The sequence below is a fragment of the Gymnodraco acuticeps genome, unplaced genomic scaffold (assembly GCF_902827175.1).
Source record: "Gymnodraco acuticeps unplaced genomic scaffold, fGymAcu1.1, whole genome shotgun sequence".
Taxonomy (NCBI): Eukaryota; Metazoa; Chordata; class Actinopteri; order Perciformes; family Bathydraconidae; genus Gymnodraco; species Gymnodraco acuticeps.
The window spans coordinates 7368-34818 of NW_022990836.1; the positions used below are offsets into that span (position 1 = coordinate 7368).

The following is a 27451-nucleotide window of genomic DNA, read 5'->3' on the forward strand; positions in this document are numbered from 1 at the left end:
TAGGATTATAAATCGGACAACGTGCATTAAAAACATTATAACACAGACGTTATGCAGTGAGGAGGTTTCACCGATGACAGGTGGCTCTGATGAGATTGTACCACTGCCTTTTCTCTGTACACAGGGGACCAGTGAGGTAAGCAGTCACCAGAATGAATGCATGACCCTATAGGTTACTGGATGTTGCACACAGCATAGATAGCAAAACAAGCGATGACGCACAAATAGTTGTTTCCCATGTTTTGATGCGGACTACGTCACACCAGCAATGAACCTCTCCAGAGTTTACTAGCGAGCGACCCGAGGCCACCTCTTTTAGGCGGAGCAGAGGTATTGGACTGCTTCCACACCAATCCAACGAACCACATCAAGGGGTTAACGCTACAGGGACCGATTCAATAGTACTAACCAAGCAGGTGTGAACGTGACCTAAGACTATGGTGCCTTAAGGTTTGAAAAGAAAGGCCAGCGCTTGTTCCTTATAAATATAAAACATCTCTTTTAGAGAGACTACCAGTGGGAGACCATAATTGAAGGCAGTAATCAGTATTGAATGTATTACAAGTCTAATATGTAGTATAACATAGAGCACTTTGAACATTTGGAAAGGCGCTAAATAAATAACATTAATTGTAATGATGGCTGTTCTGATGCGGGACAGCTTGTCTGGTGGCAGTGAAGCTTGCCACCAGACAAGCTGGTGGCAAGCTATCGAGAATGATACCCATAATTCTAGACGTGTGGAAGGGCTTCCAGTTCCTGTTCTGAAAGAGGTAGGCCTAGCTGTTGAAAAGTTTTATCTGGGAAAGTTAACAACTAGGAAATGGTTAAAAGATGGACACCAAGGGGTGCTTACAGGTGTCAAAGAAACGTGGGCTACTATGAAAACCAAATGCACATTTGATTGTAAAACCTTAAAATATATATGCCACAGAAGGCATATGGGATGTCTGCTTTCCCTGCCATGTCATCTACAGAGCAAAGAAACGGGAAAAATCTTTAGTAGTAATAATACTCTTAACAGAATAATCGTGAGGAACTAACGGCTCAATAAAGAAACGTTGTTAGAATAATTCCTCCTAGCACTAGGCTAGGGGCCTGTCGTGTTTTTAAACGTTCAAATAGCAGCACGTGTGATACTCCTGGCTCCTTCAGTGCAAACTTCAGTCTTGAGTGCAGGTTTCAACAGACATGGGTCCCTGGGAGCCAGCATAACCTGCTAAGAAACCTTGATTTAAGCCTGTGATAAGGTCATTTGACGTACATCTGTGATTAGAAAGAGCTTGGAAACGATTTGCAGCATGAAGCCTCCTAAGGCACACCCAGAGAGAGGCAGATATTGCAGGTAGAGCTTAATTCCTGTGAGGAAAAACTCTTCTTTGGTAGGTGATTAAATGTATATGGCCGCTTGGCAGAGAATGATTCATGGTATTCATAGAAAAGACACTGAAGGAGATTGAAGTCTAAAATGATGGTCAAAAATGTATCGAGCTTCCCTTCATATTCACGTGATGGAAATTATTAATTTATTTCCGTTTTTAATTTCATTGATTTATAGTAGGCCTAGTATAAATACTTATACAACTTCTGTATAATTGCCTCAAATATGACTTACTACAGGCCAAATATTTCCATAATAAAACATTGCTTATGCAGAATAGTTATATACCTGCCAGGATGCGATTCCTAAGGAACTGCTGCTGCAAGGGCCGGAAACAAGAACTCGTGGCTGGATCTGGGACTCCATTTCCCAGAATCCTCGGGAGTGTGACGTCAGCGGCACAACGTGGTTGAACACGGAAGTAGAAACATTTGTTTACATTGCAGGTAGAGGAAATCGAGTTTGTTCACGGGAATATATCGTGCAATTAAAGGCTTCAAGCGCTGATTTTACTTCGAGAAGGTAGGACAGGATGGCAGGTACTTTGGGAATGCCGGAGTCAGCTTACTCCTGCCTTTTTTGGTGTTTAAATACCCACCGACCGAGAGACAGTGCGACTCTTAGCTGACACACAAGAGAGGGGTTGTTACCGGAGCTGGCGTAGAATTCGGGACTTCCTCTGGCCCAAAGGATATTAAAAGCTACTCCAGATGAGGACGGAAGGGACACCTGAATGTGTGTCGTGCGGGAGCTGTGGCTCGTTCCCGCGGCGTCTGAACCATGCTCTGAGCTAGCCTGTGTTTCGGGAATGAGGCATTTCTTACGGCTTCTTGCGTATGATGATTCGGTTCCAGAGTCGGAGATTGCAATAGACATTTGCAAGGACAGCACCGGCAGGTAAGCAGCAGCAACATGAAACACAGCAGCAGGAACATGAACGCAGCAATAGCAAATAAACGCAGCAGCGAGGTAGCTGCAGCAATAGCAGCAGCAAGCAATGCATGGAGAGAGATCTGGCAGGTTAAATAGAGCGGCATATTAAGGAGACTGTTTGGTTGGTTGTAGAGTGGCAAGGGGGCGTTATGTATGAATGCAGCATAAGTGCTCGAGTTGACTGCCTGAACTAGCTCGCAGGCTTCGCCCCATTTGTTTAAAGATTGTGCTGGCTTGACCCCAAAGCTGGGGCTACTAAACATTAGCGTAAGGTCGGGGGGAGGCGCTGGTTACAAAAGAGGATGTTTTGTAAGCTCAGGTAAGCTGTGATGCAATGCACACTGTACACACTTCATCAAAGTCAGACATACAAGCCTATCAAAAATGCAATTTAAAAGGTATGCATTTGTTGTGTTTCCATCCAATACAACTTAAATGATCATTTATGTTGCAGGAATGCACTGATGTAGAAATGGTACAAACAGCAGCTTTAAAGGCTGAGGAGTGAGAACATCAGCTGATGTAAATCATCAGTTATAAAAAGTAAAAGTACTTGTCTGACTTCTTGAACTTTACACTTTTCCTTTCATACTCCTCCTGTTCATCTCATTCAATTCCACTCCAAACCTTATAATCATTTCCTTTTAATAGAAGCCATGTGATTGTACATCCCCCTGACCCAGTTTCCTGACAATCTCTAAAGAAGCCTTGACAGCATGAGCTCTGTCTCCCATGAATTTGTTTCATACAGAGTATAGGCTAGCATGGTTGGTTACATTTTAAAACTAGCCCGCAGCCACTGAACCCTTCTGACAGAGATCCCTTTAAGAAGTGCTTTGGTCCAAATGTGGGGGCCAGCGCACCAGAGGAAACGGAAGAGACACGTGTATTGTTCAGTACTCAATGCTTTTCAGTGTGCTGGTAATTCTACATGTGGAGCTGACTGTAGAGTTCTGAATACAGCATATACACTTTGCCAGGGAACTTTGGCCTACTTGGACTTCTGCTGTTGTCCAAAACACTTCAATGGGTTTATGTAAATCTGAGTACTATGAAAATGCCTGACTAAAAAAGTGCTCAACAGCTTACACCAAAAATATTGGCAAAAGATGAGAGCTTTAAGGTGGGTTGTTGATGCCTGAGGAGCTATTAAATCACATTTAAATAAAAAGCTGAATCAAAAGTGTCAAAAAACAACTCTCATGAATACCATTTACTCTGAATAAAAGCACAACATGTGTAATAAAATCATTCAAAACCAAACAGAGCACAGATGAACATAACCTTTTGCTTCAGCCTTTTTTGGGATTTAACGGGTAGAATAATGACAATTATTTTTTTGTGTTTTGTGTTTGACGTGAACAAAACATTTTTAGAGGTTTGAATACATCAACAATTAGGTCACATCATATCTGCAACATGAGCGACTGGAAATGATCACAAGGACCTGTGAAGCAGCCATGTAGACTCACGGAGTATGGAGTATTATAAAGAGAATGACTATTTCATGTTTGTATATTGTTTACTCCCCTTTATTTGAGAGGTGCTGAAGAAGTGCAGTGCAAAGTGTATTTGTGCTGTGCCTCTGGCTTTACCGAGTGCTGTACCAGAGCAGACAGCTTACTGTCGATAAGCAACTATTCATTTCCTTCAGCATTTCATTTATCTGGCTCATGAATACACTACACCAGGATGTGGCGCTCTTTGAAGAAACTCAGCAAAAACACAGCAAATAAAAAATGTTACGTACAAGACATGAATCAGTTTACAAAATGCTTGAGGAATATAAACTGTGTGTAAAGTGCCTAACCTTCCCCGTCCCGAGTGGCAGATGTTGACATGTCTCAAGGTTATGAGCTGAAGTTAAACTCCTCCTAAAAAGCCAGTTATTCTTTTTAAACTTGTATAAAGAGAAATGAACATGGAAGAAGAGGAAGGCAGCACTCACCAGAGGAGACACTGCTATTTATCGGAGGAGGGGCTCTTACAGCTATCAGACGTTCATTTGTTAAACCAACTAGTACGTTTTCATCCAGTCCTTTCTGGCAAAGCATTCGTCTCACTTTTTGAATCATTTGTCAAAGTTTATGTTGGATGTGAATAGTGCTGCGTACCTGGACTCACATTCAGGTTCAGGTCCGGACTCAAGTCCAGAGGTTCAGGTTCAGGTCCGGACTTATAAGTCCGGACCTGAACCCATGGCTTGTGTCACGTTGTGTGAGTAACTAAAGTGAACTTATTGTGAGCTAATTATCAATTGAAAATAAACTCATAATCAACTCAAATTCAAACTCATCAGGTTTATTGTGCTCCCTTCCAACTTGTGTCTACAAAGTACAAATGTAAAAAAAAAACGTTTTGCCACTTAGTCTACACGACTTATGACAGCAACTACAGTGAACTACTACAAAGTTCAAACATTTATTTCATTGACCAAACTAAAGTAACCAAACAGTCCCTGAGCTGACTGAGCCTAAATCCCTAAAACGTTGCTGAAAGGTAGAGTGTAGAGTAGACTATACGCATTACACTGTTACACACCTACTATACAGTATACACTGTAGTGACTGTACAGTCAGAGTGTACTGTACTGTCTGTACACCATGTATTTTCTACAACTCTACATGTGTACATTATACAGTACATACTACATACATAGTGATGTACATGCATACTGTTAGAAATTAAAATCAATGTTGATATGGCGTAATTTGAATTAAATTAAATTTAAATCAGTTTTATTCTGAAAAAACCGGAAGTTCACACTATTATCTTAATACTTTTATTCTGAAAATTATTCACTTCCGGTTAGCATTAGCAAGTGGCGAAATGCTACGTTTTCAAACCGTGAATCGAAGGTGAAATGGCATGTGATGTTGTACACTGAGCACACTGGGATTAGCACTCATTTATTGACGCTGAATAACGTTTATCAGGGAATGTTTAAATAACCACAGACACCAGAATGATGTAATTTAGCAACAGAAAAAGGCAGGAATTGCATCGGACCCGCCCCCCGACGACGCCAGCCAATAGGAGAAAACCTCAGATGACAACAGGAAGAGCAAGGCAATAATTGATTTCTTCTACCTGCTGACCTCGGCTGACATGGGCTGACGGGAGATGAGGAGAGCGCCTCCTTTTGCAATTTCATTTGTACACCACCGCATCTTTTGTGTAATTAAATGCTGTTCACTTTTATAAGCTTCCCTTGACTCTTTTCAGTCTCTCCTGCCTTCAGGGAGGTTTTAGATGGTTTAGAACAAAAAGGAGAATACGTAAGTGCTAGTTTTTTTGCGAGTCCAAGTACCGGTTCCCGACGTTCCGGTTTTAACCGGACTTGAACCGAAACTTTTTACAAGTCCAGTACCGGTTCAGCGTACCGGTACGCAGCACTAGATGTGAACAGGCTCATTGTCCCTTGTGGCCCTCCGCAGTGTCAGTAAGGAGCCCATCTCAGCGTGGCCCTCTGCAGTGTCAGTAAGGAGCCCATCACAGCAGGGGCGGATCTAGACAAATATTCATGGGGTGGCAAGAGGGTGGCAGGAGATTTTGAGGGGTGGCATCCCCTGACAGAAGTATATGCTGATTTAAATCGCAATCATATCAATCAATTAGGGGTGTAACGGTACACGTACCCGTACTGAAATTATTCGGTACGGGCCCTTCGGTTCGGTACACGTGTGTACCGAACGAATATAGCGTTAAACGTAAAAAATTGAGAACATGAACAACTTTCTGGAAGTAATCTATAACATAGAGCGACCAAGTCATTTCATTGGACGAGAGGCATACTATGAGAGCTGGTCACAGGGATGCGTTCAAATGTAGTCAGTAATTTGAGGAACTGTCGAAATGGCGAACGCAGGTAAAGTTGAGCTCGAAAATCCTCCAGCATCATTGAAGTCTCCGGTTTGGGAACATTTTGGTTTCACAGTTACGTACAAGGATGACGGACAAAGACAGGTGGACCGAACCAAAGCTGTTTGTCGGCATTGTTCAACTAACATGGGTTACGCGGCTGGCAATACATCAAACTTGCACACTCATTTGAAAAGGCATCACCCAAACGTGAATATCACCGGTACCAAAAGAAAAAAGACTGAAGTGCAAACCCAACTCCCACTAGCATGTAAGCCTCCACCACTCGCAGAAAGTTCAGACCGAGCCAAAGCTATTACAAACGCCAAGTATCCTTATGTTGCCATGTTAGCAAAGCGCTACCTGGCTGTATCTGCTGCCACTGTCCCTAGAGAGGGTGTTCTCCACAGCAGGAGACATTGTTAGTGCCAGCAGATCTGCCCTTTCAGCAAGCAATGTGGACAAGTTCATCTCAATCAATCAATCAATCAATCAATGTTTATTTATATAGCCCAATATCACAAATGTTACATTTGTCTCAGTGGACTTTACAGTTTGTACAAAATATCAGTATGACAATACGACACCCTCTGTCCTTAGACCCTCACATCGTACAAGGAAAAACTTCCGAAGAAAACCCACAGTTTAAAGGGAAAAATGGGAGAAACCTCAGGGAGAGCAACAGAGGAGGGATCCCTCTCCCAGAACGGACAGACGTGCAATAGATGCCGTGTGTAAATTGAAAAGATAATACATTTGCAACATAGGTAGTCCAAATGTTTGGAAATGCATGTGTGTATAATAGGAAGATGAATCCACGAGGATATCCATCCAGGACCTATGATCCAGGACCACAGCCACGACTCAAGATCCAGGACAGAGGAGCGCAGGATCATCCATGACTCCGGATCCCGGCGTATACAGACACCAAAAAGAAAGACATTTGGGGAAGCTGGGTTAATCGGAACATGAGAGGACACAGGTATAGACAGAGAGAAGGAAGAAGTAAGATGTCCCCCGACAAACTAAGCCTATATCAGCAAAACTAGGGGCTGAATCTAATCAGCCCTAACTATAAGCTTTATCAAAAAGGAAGGTCTTAAGCGCACTCTTAAAAACGGATAGGGTGTCTGCTGCCCGAACACAAACTGGAAGATGATTCCACAAATGTGGAGCTTGATAAGAAAAGGCTCTGGCTCCCATTGTACTTTTAGAGACTTCATCTTTCTTTAAACAACATGAAAATACAATGACAAGCAAGTCCTAATGTCAAGTTGGCTGCTTAGGTACTAGTACCTACAGTTCAAATACAGATTATTTCAGTTCATCGAAATGCTGCACCTTAATGTTTATTTTACTATATTTTGTATTTATTTGAATACATTAGTCACAGTTTAATAATAATTAAAAAAAAAATATTTAATGTTTTGTGATAATTTTTTCTGCTGTACCGAAAACGTACCGAACCGAACCGTGACCTAAAAACTGAGGTACGTACCGAACCGAAATGTTTGTGAACCGTTACACCCCTACAATCAATGTTAACTTGGAAAGCCACAATATTAATATTTTAACTCAATCACATAGGTGATATTATTGTGGCACATCAGTAAAGCCTTACATATACATATACAAGGTGGCAGACGTAATTTAATGAATTTTAACTGAACAATAACTGAATGAGTTTGTTTCACTCTTAGACCAGCAGGGGAACCAAATCTATGCAGACTGCTGCAATAAGTACATTCATTAACTGTCTCATCGATGTTTGTCTGAATGAATATGATACTATTAACAATCATATTATTCCTATCAGCTGTCAATCACTGTTAATAAATAATAATAATAATAGATTTAATTTGTTAGTGTTTTTACAGGTGCTCAAAGACGCTTTACAGATATAGTGAAGAACTGTTATGATTCACATATTCATTTATTATTGAATAAACTATATTTTTTGGAGGAGTTAATGATGAATGTTCATCAAGATGCTTGCTCACCCTCCTTCAAATTTGAAAAACAAGTAATTATATCATTATTGATATACAGTTACAACCTTGACTTTACATCAGAAAGAACAAACATTAAAGAAGTGAAAACGTGTATTCAGCTAAAACATCGCTGCAGTTATGATCCAGTGGAAGGTCCTTACCTACTGGCCTAGTTAAATCAAAGTGGTTACTTTCTGTTGGCTGGGCAGTGTAGTTTTACACACCGTCTTATTTTACTTTCTCAGGACTTAAAACTGTTTTTTGGGGGCAGACCCCCTCAAAGAAAAAATTATACACACGCATACAAGGTCATCATCTTAACAGTTTGTTATTCTCATCGAGTCATCCGTGAGCAGAGCATCAAGTTGGCATGTCTATTACAGCTGAATGCGGCGATTACTATTTTGTTCAGCAAAACGCCTCACAAACGTATTAAGATCAACAGCTGTAGTGCGTTTTGATTCAATGCTGAGTACAGCCAAACTGACAGTCTCTTCTCTGTCAGTGTAGACCGCAAATACCTCATTCCTTCAGTGCTTGGGTCCGAAAGGCTTCTCGTTTTGCGCCGTCCCCCCGTTCAAGTGAATTCGCCACCAATCATATTTCCACTCTCGCGCCAGGACCGGGGGAGGGGTTACATGACGTGCATCTTGTGCTGCATTCACTTGCACTCGGACATTAGAGACTTTCTCTCATAAATGTCCGATGAGCCACAACTTTTCTTTCAAAACAAAGCTGCCAACTGGGGTGGCAGCTGGGGTGGCAAGGCTATTGTTTAGGGTGGCAGTTGCCACCCCATGCCACCCCGGTAGATCCGCCCCTGCATCACAGCGTGGCCCTCCACAGTGTCAGTAAGGAGCCCATCTCAGCGTGGCCCTCTGCAGTGTCAGTAAGGAGCCCATCACAGCGTGGCCCTCCGCAGTGTCAGTAAGGAGCCCATCTCAGCGTGGCCCTCTGCAGTGTCAGTAAGGAGCCCATCTCAGCGTGGCCCTCTGCAGTGTCAGTAAGGAGCCCATCTCAGCGTGGCCCTCTGCAGTGTCAGTAAGGAGCCCATCACAGCGTGGCCCTCCGCAGTGTCAGTAAGGAGCCCATCACAGTGTGGCCCTCCGCAGTGTCAGTAAGGAGCCCATCACAGTGTGGCCCTCCGCAGTGTCAGTAAGGAGCCCATCTCAGCGTGGCCCTCTGCAGTGTCAGTAAGGAGCCCATCTCAGCATGGCCCTCTGCAGTGTCAGTAAGGAGCCCATCTCAGCGTGGCCCTCTGCAGTGTCAGTAAGGAGCCCATCACAGCGTGGCCCTCCGCAGTGTCAGTAAGGAGCCCATCTCAGCGTGGCCCTCTGCAGTGTCAGTAAGGAGCCCATCTCAGCGTGGCCCTCTGCAGTGTCAGTAAGGAGCCCATCTCAGCGTGGCCCTCTGCAGTGTCAGTAAGGAGCCCATCACAGTGTGGCCCTCCGCAGTGTCAGTAAGGAGCCCATCACAGTGTGGCCCTCCGCAGTGTCAGTAAGGAGCCCATCACAGTGTGGCCCTCCGCAGTGTCAGTAAGGAGCCCATCTCAGCGTGGCCCTCTGCAGTGTCAGTAAGGAGCCCATCTCAGCATGGCCCTCTGCAGTGTCAGTAAGGAGCCCATCTCAGCGTGGCCCTCTGCAGTGTCAGTAAGGAGCCCATCACAGCGTGGCCCTCTGCAGTGTCAGTAAGGAGCCCATCACAGCGTGGCCCTCTGCAGTGTCAGTAAGGAGCCCATCTCAGCGTGGCCCTCTGCAGTGTCAGTAAGGAGCCCATCTCAGCGTGGCCCTCTGCAGTGTCAGTAAGGAGCCCATCACAGCGTGGCCCTCTGCAGTGTCAGTAAGGAGCCCATCTCAGCGTGGCCCTCTGCAGTGTCAGTAAGGAGCCCATCTCAGCGTGGCCCACCACAATAAAGAAGACAGAAGAAAGAGGTCTCTGTATCCTAAGTGTTTTCAAACTATATTTTCTGCTTTTACAAGAAAGATATTTCAAACCTCCGATAAATAGCATCACAGCTGCTTACTTAAGCTTTTCTTCAAAAACTTTGCTCAGTTCACATAAAGGAATCTTTGTTAAAGCTTCAGAAGAAAACCAATAATGATGGAGAGCCTTCACACAGCACGGAGCGGAGCAGTACAGTATCTTCTCTAAGGCACATCCACTCTTCAATTTCAAATAGTATTTTAAATTAAAACATGCTCATAGAGGCATTTTAGTTTGTTTTTCAGAAATGTTCTCTGTACATAATGACACACCTGAAAACACATATCATATGTTTTATTTTATAAACGCCATATCTCTTTCTCACACATAACTACTACCAGGGCCGGCCCTGACCAATTTGCTGCCCTAGGCAATATTTGTTTAGACCCCCCCCCCCCAAAATGCAGACACTCACTATGACTCGCGCATGCATGCACGTTGTGGCATGACCACCAAAAAAGAAAGATATGGACACAAGATGTGTGCAAATGTATTTAGTATCCTATCCATGTGAACATGATTTAAGTAGGGGGTGGACCTAACCTCCTCTTGGGGGGTCCGGGGGCAAGCTCCCCCGGGAAGATTTTTTTATTTTTATATTGAAGTTGAAAGCATCAATCTGGTGCACTTTGAGAGCAACATGAAGAGATCTATGGATACATCTCTCAACACCCAGATGAAACAGAACTGTAAACAGATTTTATTTTTCTTTATGGATATTTTACAAATCACTCCCCTTTCAAACTGTATTCTTGTTTATTAATAACAACTTTTTTTACTGTCATATAGTATTTTATACTACAAGAGAATAGATGAAAATCTCTCAGTATTTCAGGAGAGAGCTCTCTAAAGCTCTCCCCCCCCCCCCGGCGGCCGCTTACACAGTAAATTCCAATGTTAATAAAAGCTGTATACGTTTTTTGGGAGTTTGATTTATTTTAAATGAACACAAATACAAAATTAAAACCTATAATTGCACACTAAAATCATTATTTCAAAAAAAGAACTTTCACATAAACCTCTGGTTTTTACTGGGGCTGGGGCGGTTCAACTTGATTTTGGGGCGGGGGTGCGCCATAGTTTATGGACGCTGTACGCAATATAGGCGTAGTTATGTTAGTATAAGATAATAAGATGTACTTTGTTGATCTAAAATCGGGAAATTGTGTTGTTATGAATTAAAAAATATATATATTTAAAAAATAAATGTCTGCGCCCCCCATTGATTGATGCTTCCTTAGCATTCGCCTATACTGCCTATGCCAAGGGCCGGCCCTGCCTACTACAATTCATAAAGACTACCTCTTAACTCATGTAAGTGTCTTGAAAGGATCAAATGAATCTCAGTTGTTTACACCAGGCTCAGAGGCTTTTAGCGCTGGCCTTTCTGTCAAATAGTGAGTGCAAATGTACTTTTCAAAAGGATCACTTACAGGTGCAGTTAACAGTCTCGAGCATTTTCATTGTTGTTTCACCTTTTCCAAAAGTCTCTGTCTCTTCCCGTCTACACTAAATGTTTTAGTTTGTCATCTAGATCAGGGCCAGCAGTGATGTGTCTGTTCTAGGTGTTCTTGAATGTCAAAATAATGTAGATGATATGCACACACATAGCACAAGCTATGTGTTTTTAAACATGAATCTATTCCTGTGGTGAATATGTTACTGCAAAATTGAAAGACTTTATGCTTTTAGTCCGTGGTAGGTGACCAAATAATGAGAACACTAACAATACATCTGCCTTCACACAATATGCCATCTGCGATCTGCTCTGCTTCAAAAGATCAGCAGCAATCGAGATCAAAGTTGAAATCATTTGAGCTTGGTGGTAATTTGGAGCGGAGCGTGGTGCTCTGACCCTGTTTGGGACACTACAAAATACACATTGAGTCTGGGAGTTGCCATGTTGATCAATTCAGATACAAATGTAGCACAGTGGATGGGAAAGTAGAGAGAGAGGCTGAGGATCATGTTAAGGTCCTGTACGTTGAGATGGGATACCCTCCTAGGCTGAGCACCCCTCACAATGAAATATCAGGGATCTGATAATCCACAGAGGATCTGTGTCTTGTCACAGAGGATGATGTCAGACACAAATGTCAGGAATATAAAAAGAGCAAAAAAACATGATTTGATGGTTCTGTCTTTGTTGGTATTTGCTAGTACTGTACTTCTCTTTATTAACTGCACTAATTCATATCATTTCTTCAATAAAAAAACGTTGCACTTTAATTGATATTGTTTATATTGACTGACTGAGTCACTCAGGCAGGTGTGAACGTCCCTGCCTTCATCTCCTTTAAATAACTGAGGCCATGCAAAGGGACACTCTATGCTACTTGCTCCCAGAAGAACTTGGCCAATACATAAACCTATTTCCAGAGGGCTGCAGTGCTTTTTAATTCCATCTTTTTTTACTTTTATGTCAGAGCGTCCTGCGCTTCTTGCTGTTCACTTAAAGCCATCTTTCAGCAGGGATTTGACAGCGATGCCTCTGGGCAGGCCCAGTAAACCCTGGCTAAACTGTGATTCATGTTGAGCTTGTAATACGTCAAAGCAACAACTTTCAGCTCTGTGACGTGCTGCACATGCTCCGTGTATCCCCTCTGACACATGGCAATACAACCAAATGTGTTGTAAGGATGCTAGTGACCATAAGCAGGTAGCATCTTCTGAACAGCTCCATTGAGTGGCATTGTGGTGTATTAAAGGTTTTATTCAGTCAAATTAATAAGGGAAGGACAATTATAGCATTATCATTAGTTGAATGCAGTATTGTTAAATATAGAAACGTGAACACAGTTATACAGACATAGATATTAGGAACTATCACTTATTTTACTTGTTAACAAAAACCTGTATGCAAAGGCTAATAAAGGAGTGTATGTTGAAGTACATTTTGTTTTATTATTTTATGGTGTTGTCAAAATGTAAATGAGAATGATGGAATTTCACTTGTCATGGTATTGACTACATTCCTGGTATCATGACGTCCCTAGTTGTAAAATGAATTCATTGAATGTTTACACAGCAAACAAGATAACGTAGCATAGGGAATTTGAATGAAAGGGGATGATATCTTTAGAACTTGGACTACAAAAACATGCCTTATCCTTTCAAATGTTGTCCAGTGCTCACATGATTGTGTCTGTACTATTAGATGACTCAGCCCCAGTTTAGTTTCAGTCCAATGCCAAACATCCGTAACAATAGAGCGTAGTGTCCCCTTCATGTGGCACAGCACAGAGTAAAGCATGTGGAGGTCAGGGTGCTGAATAGCTAGTATGTCCTTCATGCAGGACAACATTTTTCAAAAGGAATGACAGCCAGGTCTTTTTCAGAATGTGCCCCAAATCGACATCTGTTTAACATACAACAAGAACACTGAATAGAAAGTGAGTCCTGCTGGTCTAAACGGAAACTGATCATCGCCCACATAGAGTTCAGAGAGGTGCTGTGTTTGTAGTAAACTTCTATTGGATGAGCACTCTTCTTTTTGTTTACAAATATAGAAGGATCTGAAAGGCTGTACCACAGCCGGGGAATATTTCCATTATAACAAATGGTGAGAGGCAAGTGTACTAAAGTGATACCCGGCTTCACAGGGGGCACAGGAATGTGTCACCATCTGCTCAGATGGATCCAGGCAGTGGATTAAAGCATCTTTTCTTTCTTACCTGTGTTAAACTTACACCATAACTCTATTCTAACACACTGTTTCACATGCAGATGGAAATGTTGTGGATTTTGAAACCACTCTATGGAATTGGTAAAACATCAAGAGTAATATCCAGAGAGGAGCTGCTGCAGAGAGCAGCTGAGGCTACAATATCACAACCGTCAGTGTGTCTGCGGGGACCTTCTGTTGTTGACGTCACCATTGAGTCTTTTCACACTGCAGACATAACCCTAGTAGATAGAGGATATTTTGTTCCCCTCATTTGCTCCTTACTCTACCAGCTTTAAAACATACATTGGTCGATCTGTAATAAATATGGGCTTTAAACACCAAAGGTGGGAGAAGTACTCAGATCTTGTAATTGAGTAAAAATAGAAGTACCTGAGTATAATACTCTATTACAAGTAAAAGTCCCGCATACAAAATGTTACTCAAGTAAAAGTAGAAAAGTATTATCATCTAAATATAGTGAAAGTAGCGACAGTAAAAGTAGTCGTTGTGCAGATTGGTCCATTTCAGAATAATATATATGATATGTTTTATAATGATTGATCATGAAAGTGTTCTCAAAGCTGGTAAAGGTGCAGCTAGTTTGAATGACTTTGTATACTGCAGGGTAGCTGGTGGATTTACTCCAGGTGGAACTAAAGTCTGATTTAACACTTGATTATATTTCACATCATTCATCCACATCTGAGAAGTAACTAAAGGGATTAAATACATGTAGTGGAGAAAAAGTACACCATGTACCTCTGAACTGTAGAGGAGAAGAAGAACAACATTTACCTCTGAACTATAGTGCAGTAGTACCTCAACATTGTACTTAAGTACAGTACTGAGTTAATCTACTTAGTTACTTTACACCACTGTAAAACACATGTGAAACTCACTGTGTGTTGTACATGCTTTCTTACAAAAGATAATATAAAAAATGAGGGGGGGTTGAAAATGAATTCAAGAAATGGTTGTCAACATATTGTTACATAAGGAGTCTGATCACAGCTTGATATGCACTGGAAAGGCTTCAGATATTCTCTATTGCTTTTTTCCTCCTCTGGATTTCACATTGTTCGTCGCAAACATTAGGTTTATTTATGATGCAGTGCAAGAAAAGGTCAAAAGAAAGTCAAGCTAAAGTATGTTTACTACAACTAGGGTGTGGAAGTTTTTTTGTTGTTAAATAAAATGATTTGCTGGATGCAAATACAATGTCTAGTACTGACAGTGTGTGTGTGTGTGTGTGTGTGTGTGTGTGTGTATGTGTGTGTGTGTGTGTGTGTGTGTGTGTGTGTGTGTGTGTGTGTGTGTGTGTGTGTGTGTGTGTGTGTGTGTGTGTGTGTGTGTGTGTGTGTGTGTGTGTGTGTGTGTGTGTGTGTGTGAAGGAGCAGGGATCTTTATCAGACTTGTATTTGTGTGAGTACCTGAGATATAGCAATACATAACTTAGTAATTAAAAAACATGTATGACTCGAAGGACTACTTGTAATAATTCCCCACATAGCATAGAGGAAAAGGACAAAGAGCAGGTCTGAGCCCTTCAGACTGAACATACTGTTACTCTAATAGAAATCAAAGAACATGAGACAATGCAGAGCTGTTGTATGTGTGTTTCCTTAGGACAATAAGACAAATATCACAAATAGAAAATTGCATTTTGCAACTATTGACAAGGAAACAATAAAACACACAGTATAAAACCCAGAGTGCTTTGGACCGCTTAAGCTTTCTTAAAATCAATAGAGTGAGATAAACTCCACTATGCCTGCAAATTGTTAGTGAGGTGGAAATATGTTTCAACATCCAACTAATGCTAAACAAAAACTCAAACAGAGGAAAGACATACTTTAGCCAAAGAAAAGCTGTTTTTATGCTATGACACAAAATGTGGACCTTTCTCATCTGGAGCGAGAGACAAGGAGCGGACGAATCCAAAACAAAGGGCATTTATCCTCCCCTCGAGACACGGTTTTATCATTTTTACAAGTGTCACGATTGAAAGCAGCTTATTCAGAAGGATGTACTCAGTGCATATTACTGCTACTACTAATACTAATGATACTAGGGCGGGTACAAGTCCAAAAGAGGAAGGAGTTGTGAATAGGCTTAAGGAGAAACTGGGAAACAGCTAAACAAGTTTGCATGTTACCCATTTAGAAGCTTTTGCGGCAAAACCAGAACATTACAATCTTGGAGAAAGTCCTCTCTTATGGAAGAAGAAGGGCTTCAGCTATATCCAATCCATACTGCTCTTCAGTGTAAGCACAATCATGGCCACTGGGAAATGAAGGATTGCATCAGAGCTCTCGCAAAGTGAGGCTATACGCTCCAGATGGAGGTTATCGGGACACAAGGGAAGTTAAGATGTATTTGCAGCTAGTCATTTGGCAGCATAGGTTCAGAGCACTCTGAATGTGTGAAGCCATGATATGTCATCTGAAACATTCCAACATATTCCACATCTCTCACTGTAGCAGAAATTACAGAGGACTGACATTTTATGTATTGTAGAATTCACAGCAGTTCTTCTTTACATTTACAGCTGTACATCGGGCACTGTGAAGCCTGAGAACATGTATTTTCCCTAAATGGCGGGATTTCCATCAATCACTCCCCTCGGGACAATAATTGGAGCAGGTGGGTTGATATTTGAGGCTCCCAGGCCAGCAAGGCAAACAATAAGAGGCAGCAAAGAAAAGAAAGCATCATAAACGGCAGCTTATACAATTTAGCTGAAACCTAATATTCAACTTGAAGATGGAGCATGTGAGCCATTGGGAACATTCTGACAGCTGTGTGGTAAGAGATTTCGTCCTGACAATCTCAGACTAAAATAAATAAAAACCTGAGACCTTTGAGACAGGGAAGGGTTTTATGAAATAATAAAAAACTGATTGAAGGTTGGAGGCTGCTAAGTCCCGTAATGGGATCCTGCAAAGGTTCCTGTAGTGGATCAGCACAGGGCTGGCATCAAAGTGTCCATGTTAAAGTAACATGCTGCTTGCTGTTGACTTGCTCACCAATTACATTACATTACACAATGAGACAATAATAGGATCATATGACTATAGCTTCATAACCACTTTTTAGCAGAATTTGAAGAAATTATTTTCCAGAGGGGAGGGTTGTTTGATTGTCATAAATGAAGACTCTGCAAACATTTACTGTCAATATATATATATATATATATATATATATATATATATAAATATATATTTATATCAATCGCTGCTCCATTTACCATCAATTCCTATTATCTCATCAATGGCTCCATCACAAGATACAATGTGTTTAAGTAACACTAATATGCAGTGGCGCTGCAAGACACTCTGGGGCCCCAGGCAGAAGAGACATGCCCCCAACACATCCAGCACAAATCTTTACTATTGTATTATTGAAGTCTGTTTGAAAGTGGCAAAACACCCTGTAGATGTAACATCAAATCTGAACAACCAGCCTATATATCATGTGATGACAATAGTAATGCTACGTACTGCAGATGTAAAATTATTGTGGATGTTGTTGTCAGCTGATGAGTCATGATAAGGACAATAATGTCATTTTGTGACGCCATTAACCATCGTGTGTTAGCTGGTGTGGGTGTGAGGCAAGCCCCCAGGAAGTGCGCAGGACTCTGAGGAAAATATTCGTTGTGGCCAAACGGCGGTACTACACTTCCATTAGGTTGCTGGGCCCCGAAACACCTTTTCCCTTTGACTTACATTGGAAAAGAGTGGTCTGTAACTCGTTGGATACTTTTTTAAAAAGTAAATAAACAACCCAGTATGAACGTTTGTATAGGCCTTATTAAAAACATTCGGTCCTCAAGTTGTAAAAATGTGCTAATAACGTTATTCTGAGAGTTATTTCCCTCGGCATTATGAACGCGCATCTAACCCACGGGACCGCACCGCCCGGCACGTTCATGTTACGTGTTCAGCAGGGCTGGACTGGGACAGCAAATCAGCCCTGGCATTTGGACCCAGACCGGCCCAAATCCATAAAACAAACGAATAGTAGCGGTTCCTGACAAGAAGAATAACTCAGTATAATTTAAAAAAAACGCTATTATTATCCTTTTTACGTACCAGGGTCAAACAAAACTAATACATACCACAAGTATGTGTAACTATCAATCATTAGAGATTAGACCTTCAAACCCTCTCACAAAGAGAACAGTGACCGAGCACTAATAGGGGGGTCTGGGGGGGTATGCCCCCCCCCCCCCCCCCCCCGAGAAGAAAAGTTTTAAAAATAACCCCTTAAATGATGACTTCTAGTGAATTTAGGGGGCGGGGGGACCCTATAGTGCCCTGCCTCCCCTTTCTATGACAACACAATAGAGATAGGACCAGATGAGTCTACAGGATGAGTCGACGGCATCTTTTCTTGGGCTTGTTTCTCCCACAGATTGACCCTCTGATATGACTCCCTGATAAACACTGCTATGTCATTGATTAGGTTGAAAAGTGTTCCACATTCGATGACAGTTTGGGTAGTTTCAGCCAGGACAAGATTAAGAACATGAGCATAGCACCACACATGGACATGAGTGGGTGACTGGGAGGTCATCAGTGCAGAAAATTATTTGTACCGGCCTTGCATATTGGATGCTCCATCTGTTGCATTACCTATACACATGCCCTTGTCGAGTTTCAGATGCTCTAAGACCTCTGAGAGCAAGTTCACAAAGTATTGTCCGGTGGATGCATGGCACTTCACTAAAGCCACAAGCCTCTCTTGCACAGTCTCATTGACATATCTTAAGATGACTGAACACTGATCCTGAGAAGTTATGTCTTGTGTTGTGTCCAGCTGAACAGAAAACATTTCGGCCATCTGGACATCACTGGAGATACTTTCTTTGATTAGACTACCAACAGTTTCTATTATGGAGTTAACAGTAGTTTTGGAGAGTAGGGTGATGAGAGACCCTCTACCTTTTGTTCCACTTGATTGGTGCAATTTCTTGCTCTTCTCTACGCAATCATCCAGATGCTCTTTTAAGCAGACATCATACTTTCCTAATAAAAGGATGAGCTCCAAAAAGTTACCGTGGTCCACGGTGTTGTCAGCTAGCATATATGTTCCCTCATTCTCCACCTGCCTGCACTTTCACCACATCCACCACACGCTCCAAAACCTGACGTCTCTTTCGGACTTGTTCCCTATGAGCAGACATCTGACTGCCAACAAACATGCTTTCGATGTCTGCTTTAGAGCACTGTTAGAAAAAAGCTTCAGCACAGGTTGAATGTATAATGCTCTTTTCGTGCTCCTCTGTACGCTGGTGTGCGTGCCTCCAATCTGACATTCCAGTTATAAATGTGCCAGTTTCAGTCCTCTTCCCAAATGCCAGACATACAAAACAAAACAACATATGACGTCCCTTGCAATATATAAGCCACTTTCTGCTGGTGCCATCTTTACAGGTGAATACCTTCTGCACAACTGGATTTCTGGTATGTTGTTGTGGGTGCTGTTCTAAAAACATCTGTAACATAGATGGCTCGGGGCGGGCAAAGTAATCTATGTCCTCCTGCTCTTTGCTCTCCTCACTCTCGCTGACACTCTCCTCCTCTGGCTCAACACAATGATACAGAATGAATGGATTCCCTGATAGAGGTCCATACAAATAGGCATTGACATAACAATACCACACAGTTAATGGTCAAAACTACATGTGTGCCTCCATTTTTTATTTATTTCTATATTATTAATTCTATATATTGTCAATCAAAACTGACTATAAACAACAACAAAAGCTGACTATAAACATTTTGTTCAGGTCCCAAAAGACCACTGTTGCCCTTATAACCAAATAAGTAAATAAACTAAACAAAACAAGCTGCCAGCTGACAGTAATTGTTCATGAATGGTGGTTAACAAAATAATGACATTCTTTCAATGAGACAACGTATCAGAGTCCCATTAAGCTATATTTTAACTTGCCAGGGAAAACCCAAAAAAGCCAGTTTACTAGCTTGTAGGCTAACGAATGTTTCTCTTATAATATGTGTCTTATTAGTGCTTCATCAAGGGGATATTAATGGGTTCCAGAACTACAGAGTATCATAACCTTAATAATAATATTTTCCTAATTGTCTTAGCTTCTGCTTACCGCGAGTTCTCCTCCCTCTCCCCACTCGCGCTGATCTCTCTCCCTCTCATCATCTTCCTCACCACCAATATCGGCCACGGGTGCTGAACAGTAGCGTGGCGTGGGAAAAAAATGAGGGGAAGCCAATAATACGTCCTTTCTTTTGGGTCGGGGGTGTGGTGGTCAATATAATAACGTAACCAGATGAGTGATTACAGCACCCGGTATCATTTTACACACATTTGTATCATACAGATGCAGGACTTACTCACGCCTGTTATCTAACCGACAGGTCCGCACGCACTCTCCAGCCCAAACTCTAATAAGCATTCATTCACAAACTAAATCAGGAGACCTTTAACGTTTTACGTCCGATTCGCTCCTTTTTTCCTCGCTGTACACAGCTCCAGTTTGGGCATTGGCCTGTCATCAGATTTTTAGTTGCTGCTGTAGCGGAAGTTTAGTACAATTATGTTTGATTAAATACTCCAAATCTCCACCCTCCATAATTGCACTTGCTTCAGTTGCTTGCTACTTTCTAACGGCGATGAGAGTGATGCAGTGACGCTATCTATCTTCTATCGATTCGATTTATGATTCGAAAATTATAAAAGTAGGGTAGACATGTGGATATTATCCGGCTGAACAAAACGTGCATTTATCTAACAGGTTCGTTTTCCACTGACCTTATTTCGAGCTATTTTTCTAAATCCTATGGAGAAATCCCATTGCTTTTTTGTCGAGGGTTATATATATATTATATATATATATTAGGGCTGTCAAACGATTACAATTTTAAAAATTAATTAATCATGATTAATCACCATTCGAACTAAGTCCAAAATATGCCATTTCTTTATGTATATTGTTGTGGGAATGGAAAGATATGAAAGAAGGCGGATATATCCATTTAACACAGTATATATGTTTATTATAACATTTTTCTGTGTGTCAAAATGAAAGACAGCCCACACACCTATCAATCATCAAACCGTGGGGTCTTAATTCATTACGTGTTGGTTTCTATCAACAGGGGGGGGGGGCTAGTGGAGTACTTTGTGACCACAGATTGTGAACGTTGTGATCAGCTGTTTTAGCGCAGTTCTCCAGTGAAGGGGGGGAGTCTCCCTCCGCAGCCGGTTGGCGTAGTTTTGGCACAATTCCGTTGTACAGACCGACGTTAACAGCAGCCCTGTCTGTGCACACGGAGACCGACTCTGTTGTCCGGTGATCTAACCGCCTTCTGGAAAAGCTTCACAAGTAGCCTACGTCGGTACGCAAATGCGTTTTGTGACACAAGTGACGGTACGCATTTCAGATTACGCACATAACCTGCGTACCAGTTATGTGCACCCCTGTACTACAGCAAAAGTATTCTCCGTCGGGACTTCCTGCAACAACACCACGCCGTTATCTTGATTCTGATTGGCTAGAAGACATTATCAAAGATGTTCTATTGAGAAGACGATCACTACGTGACAAAAGTTTTCAAAACCGTTTCTGGTCTTCGGTAGCTTATTTCCAGACAAGGGTCTACTGAAATAAATCTTACTAACTGCTGTCTGTGCAATTTACTCCGCGCGAGTTGGCGGACTTTATTTTGCTACTTTAACATAATTTTTCATGGTGGGGCTAAGCCATTTCTTGGTATGGGTGTAGCCTACCCCAGCCATACCCTGGCTCCTGCCACTGGTGGGATGTATGGGGCGGGCCATTCTGCTCATGCGTTAAATGCGTTAAATATTTTAACGCAATTAATTCAAAAAATTAATTACCGCCGTTAACGAGATAATTTTGACAGCATTAATATATATATATACATGCATATACATATATATATACATACATATACATATATATATATATATATATATATATACATAATACATAATATATTACCAAGTGGTTTCATGTACAACCCACACAAGTATCATGCTAAATTAAGCTCTGTTGCTTGGATGTCACTAGATCCTGTTACAGCGTAATATAAAAGTACATAACGATTGATGTGGAAATTAGCATAATTACTAGCTAGCCGCTAGCTGCTAACTGCCGTGGCCGCCTCGTTAATATCAAAATCCATCATAACAATCCAGTACCATGCTGTCATGTAGCCTTTATTTAACCAGGTGAAGCCCCTTGAGATCAAAAGATCTCTTTTTCAAGGGTGACCTGCAGGACATTAGTTACACATGTAACATAAAAACAACAGAACAACAATAAGGATGACAAACAACATAATGTACAGGGTATAGTTTACAAACTCTATTTACAGAGACAGGTACCATGAGTATCAAACAGCGTGTCACCCAGCTGAGTTTTAAAATGATGCAGGGGAACCAAAGTGCTCAGTTTTAAACATGTTTGCAGACTGTTCGAATTTAGTGGAGCTGCACAACTAAAAGCTTTCTTCCCTAAGACAGTCCTAGCACTTGGCACATTTAATAAAACAACATCATGAGATCTCAGGCAATATGTACTTTCAATTCGTCGAGAGATCAGAGAGCAGATATAAAAAGGTAGTTTACCCAACATGGCTTTGTAAATGAACATGTACCAATGACTGAGCCTCCGTACAGTTAGTGAAGGCAGACCTGCCTTGGCATACAGGGTACAGTGATGAGTAAGTGCTTTACAGTTAGTAACAAATCTCAGGGCACTGTGATAGGCGGCATCTAACTTTTCCAGGCAATGGGCAGGTTCATTCATGTAGATCAAATCACCATAGTTCAGCACAGGTAAAAAGGTCACAGTGACTAGCCTTTTCCTGGCTTCAAAAGAGAAACAGGACTTGTCATGAACGCGCGGTTACGTGTACAAATTGACGTGCTTAATGTGAACGAGCATTTTGGGGGCGTGGTTAAAGTTGTGCATGCGTTATGAGCGCACATATGGGTACTTCTCAGGCATGACGGGTAATATGTGACGTTTCGCTCCCTCAAAAGTTGGGCCATTTTATCTTCATGCGCCAATGAGCAGCTCTCATAGGAATGAATGAGGCCCGCCTCCCACGCTGTATCCAGTTCTTATTATACATCCATGGTGTGAGGCCTGTGCTGGTAACCTTTATGTTTTATAAAGTGCTCCGACAGCGCAGTGCCATTCCACAGCAAGATCGATTGTTCCACTTCACAATTGTGTACAGTCCAAACTTCGGTGGAAATGTTTGCTTATCAGAAGGTGATCTGCTTGGTAATGAGGCTGACTTTATTTTATATGTACTATTAATGTTCTAACTGGTTTTCTATTACAGTATAAGGTAGTACCATTTTGTGCCAGGATTTTTGTTCAACGTCTGACATATGTCACTCTCTCAAGTCATAATGTGCAGCACACATATATAAGGTCTTTTGAGTCCGAGCTAAATATTTGCAGGCACACTAAATTAGTTTTCCAACAAACTGAGCGACTTGGACAGTGATAACATGGCACTGAAAACACCAATATACTGTGTATGTGCATGTGGGGAGTGTTGCAGTAGAACGTTCCACTGTAGCGCCCGGTACCTTAATGGGAAACCTTAAATGTTTGAGCACCCTCTATGAAACGTCAAGCGACCCCGCAGCACCCCCTAGAGAAATCTCTGGCGCCGCCCATGACAGTCGGTCGCTGTTTGGGGTGTTACATTACAAAATACTACACAGCCAGCGCTAGCTGGGAGATCGGTCACTTTTATTTGCTAAACTATGCGGTAATATTAAATCCACGTAAGTTATTCTCACACATAACAGCAATGAGGCTGCATAAATTAAACCAGGATACATCCTTTAACGTCAAACGGGATCTAAACACAGCTGCCTGTGTGCGTCACGTTGAATAAATACTTTCTGATTGTATGTTTATTATAGGCTACTTATTAGCTACATGGCCCTTACGTGTAAAGCAATACAATCAGTGCATTCATCACATCGAGACTCTTTGCAGGCCAGAGTATCTGGAGTGATTCAACATTAAAAAAGACATATCTGAGAAGTGATCAGGACGAACAGAAAGAAGAAAAGGAAAAGAGAGTACACTGAAGAGACCAGGTGGGTCAGAGCAGGAAAGAGGCCAGGAGATGAAGACATGAGTAAAAAAGAAAAAATGAATGCGAGGAATATATATGACAGACTCAGTATAGTATTGACAAATATTTCTTGAAATGTGTTGCTGCACAGGTCACCTTTAGCTCTCTTAACCCTTCTCTTGCGTTTCGGGTCAAAAGTGGCCGAGTGACTTTGTTTTTGATCATAAATATTGTGTTTTTCATCCAATTACCTCAAGACCTTATGTTATCCTCCACACTAGGCCTCACACTTGATGGTCACCACTTGCATTGATTTTTTTGTGATTTATTCAACAGTGAAACACCCATGATGTTTTCGGTCAGAATTGACCACCATAGGAAATGAATGGGTTTGAGTGTATTATGTTCATCCTGCAGATGGAAAACATCTCCACACACACACACACACACACACACACACACACACACACACACACACACACACACACACACACACACACACACACACACACACACACACACACACACACACACACACTTCTTGTGCTTATGTCCCCCCACACCTTCCAGACAAAATAATGTACTCTAAGTTACGGGAACCTCTCACTTTCTCGTGCTGTATGATACAATGTATCATACCTCCTCACAGGTGCGAGCTCTGTGCCCCTCGAGAAAGAAAAACCTCTCACTTTCTCGCAGTAAATGCCCCTCCATTACTGTCTCTCATGCAGTTATATTTGTGCCTTGCTCACATTTGACTCATTGACACAATGAGTAGGCGACCGATTAGAGGCTCTGGACAAATGTTTTGAACCAGATGAAGAGGAGGTTGAACCAGAAATAGAGGATGATGTCTCAGAAATGGAAGACAACAGCGATCCAGACTATGAGCCTGACCAACTGTCAACAGACCAGGAAGAGGCTCCTGAGGGAGAGGCCCCTGAGGGAGAAGACCCCTGAATATTTATTTTTCTCTAAATGTTCATTGAGGAAAACAGTAACAGTGTCTTATTATATATTCATCACAGTGAATGCAGTGAATCCTGAACTTTATGGGCCCACCGGTGGGTCCGGACCATATACTGTAGTTGAAAGTACACAATGAAACACTGACTTGCTTGTATCAAATAAATACATCCCATACATCATCGGAACGGGAATAATCTCAGCTACAACACCAACTAAAGCATTTCCATCTCCAGTAAACACAGCCTACATGGCAAGCATTTTTATAATATACAGCCATGTACAGTAAGCACTATCTTTGAACTTACTGCACAATTATAACATGCAATTCACCCCTGGTGTCATTCTGTCTGTCACTCCTTGATTCTACTTGCTTTGACTGTTCAAATGAGATATCAACCATCAACATTGGATAAGGGGTTCCAGAGGTATCACTGTGCAAAACCAATTTTGACCGAACATAGTATGGGAAGGGGGGTATGACCTAACGCAAGAGAAGGAAGAGATGGGTGATATCATTTGTGGACTTAATTATAACTAAGTACTTTTTTTTACTGTACTTACTGTACTCCACTGAGCTTAGTATCAGAAATGTGGGTGTCATTGTCCTTCCTTCTTTCCCTCCTCCATCAACAGGTCTTTGCAATGTTGAGTAAATAATTCAAAAGTACTCTGGGAATAGCTACTGTAAGCTCTTTGTTGAGTTATAAACTATTTTATTGACCAGTTAGCAAAATGCTCTCTGCTAGGCACTGATGGATTTTAAGGCAAGGCAAGGCAAGGCAAGGCAAGGCAAGGCAAGGCAAGGCAGGGCAAGGCAAGGCAAGGCAAGGCAAGGCAAGGCAAGGCAAGGCAAGGCAAGGCAAGGCAAGGCAAGGCAAGGCAAGGCAAGGCAAGGCAAGGCAAGGCAAGGCAAGGCAAGGCAAGTTTATGTATATAGCACTTTTCAACACAAGGCAATTCAAAGTGCTTTACAAAAAATGAAAGACATTAAGAAAAAGGCATTTCAAATCAGTCATTAAAAAGAAGTGTTTAGAGCTCAGATTGTGAAGGGACATCCTGGCCTGGTGGCAGACAGAATTCCAAAGTGATCGAGGCTTCTATAGACATTACAAATTCAGTCATCTAAGATTTCCCCTCCCAGACAAAGGACAGGCATCCATAGTTCCCCCCCCCCGCCTCTTATTTTAACATGCCTTTAAAGTCATTCGGAGGGGGGGGGGGTCGTCTCTCCCCTCCACTATGCTGCTTTCACACCAGCGCTTTTCCCTTTCTAGCTCCGAGCGGGAGCTTTTCTGGTTCAGCTCCGGTTTCCCTTTTCTGCTCCCGCTCTGTTCACACCGCCCAGAGCTGCCGCTGCTGTGTCATGACGTCACTGTTTACGTGCCTGCTTCATAAAATCCAAACCGCGCGGAAATCCCTCACATCGACAACAACAACAATGGCCGATTGTATTGAAGCGCTGTTCGCTTTGGTTATCCTCTTACGAAACGAAATGGAAGGCATCAGACGACTTTACAAGGGACGACTTTACTTGGAACTTTACAAACATCACATGCGAAATGCAAGACTTCTTTGTGGTCTTCAGCATCTACTTCAACCCGCCTCGACGTAAGAGAGACGTAAGCGACGCCGCCTCTTAGCTCCGAAGCTCTTGCCTCTAGACCAAGCGGCAAACTGTGGGGTAGAGCCGGGAAGCCAATACGGAAGTGCCACACACTGCAGTTCATATATTGGCCGATAGGCGATGGCTGCAGAAAGGAGCAATTTCCATAGACCCCCATGTTAAAATGCCCAATTTTACAGCAGAAAAAAACATGTTTCTACCCCTGGCTCCATACATTTTATTATCGATATAGTTAGATTCCACCTTCATGATTATGGATCTGTGAGTGAATTGTTTTCTAACGCGACCCTTTTATTTATATTAGGTCTTAAAGTTTGTGCATAAATTAGGGCGTGGTCACATTGAGTGACGGCTCTGTCAAGTGCCTGTCGCTGTTAGCTTCTTGTCTCTCTGCTACCTGCTCCGTGAAGCTAGCTACAGGGACTCTGCCTGCTCAGCTCATCCAGGAAACACAACTTGTAGCCGGCCGTGGTTGTTTGTTCTTCATGCTTATATATCGGACTATTGTGACTCGCTCTGCGGTTAAAACAGACGGTGCATGAATGCGGTAAGTGAAATTCGAGTGCTTTATTTATGTGTTAATGATTTTAATCAGCTACGTAATTAATGGTAAGGCTTGGGTTAGCATGTAAGCTAGTAGTAGCTACATCGGTGCTAACGATGCTAATCGTTGCCTCCAAGTTCAAATCATAGACTGTATATATAAAGGTTAAAACTAAATAGACAAGTGTTAAGCGTTAAGTGGGATAATACTGTTGAACAAACGGCTTCTGTGGGATAATACTGTTGAACAAACGGCTTCTGTTTGAGGTTGATAAAATAAGGTTACATTCTTAGAGATATTTTATTATGTAGGTAGAACTGTATGCATCTAAGGTTAATTTAAATTGGCTATGCTCAAGTATGTAGACAAGCTAATGTCGAAGTAGT

The 27451-nt window shown here is 41.9% G+C and overlaps 1 long non-coding RNA gene across 1 annotated transcript in view; it reads left to right on the forward strand.

The window, feature by feature from the left end:
• Nucleotides 1-1798: 1798 nt before the first annotated feature.
• The window catches only part of LOC117557212, a 59278-nt gene continuing 33625 nt past the window's right edge, over nt 1799-27451 (forward strand). The window contains exon 1 of the long non-coding RNA XR_004570673.1: nt 1799-2278. This is a non-coding gene — a long non-coding RNA (uncharacterized LOC117557212). The remainder of the gene's footprint in view (nt 2279-27451) is intronic.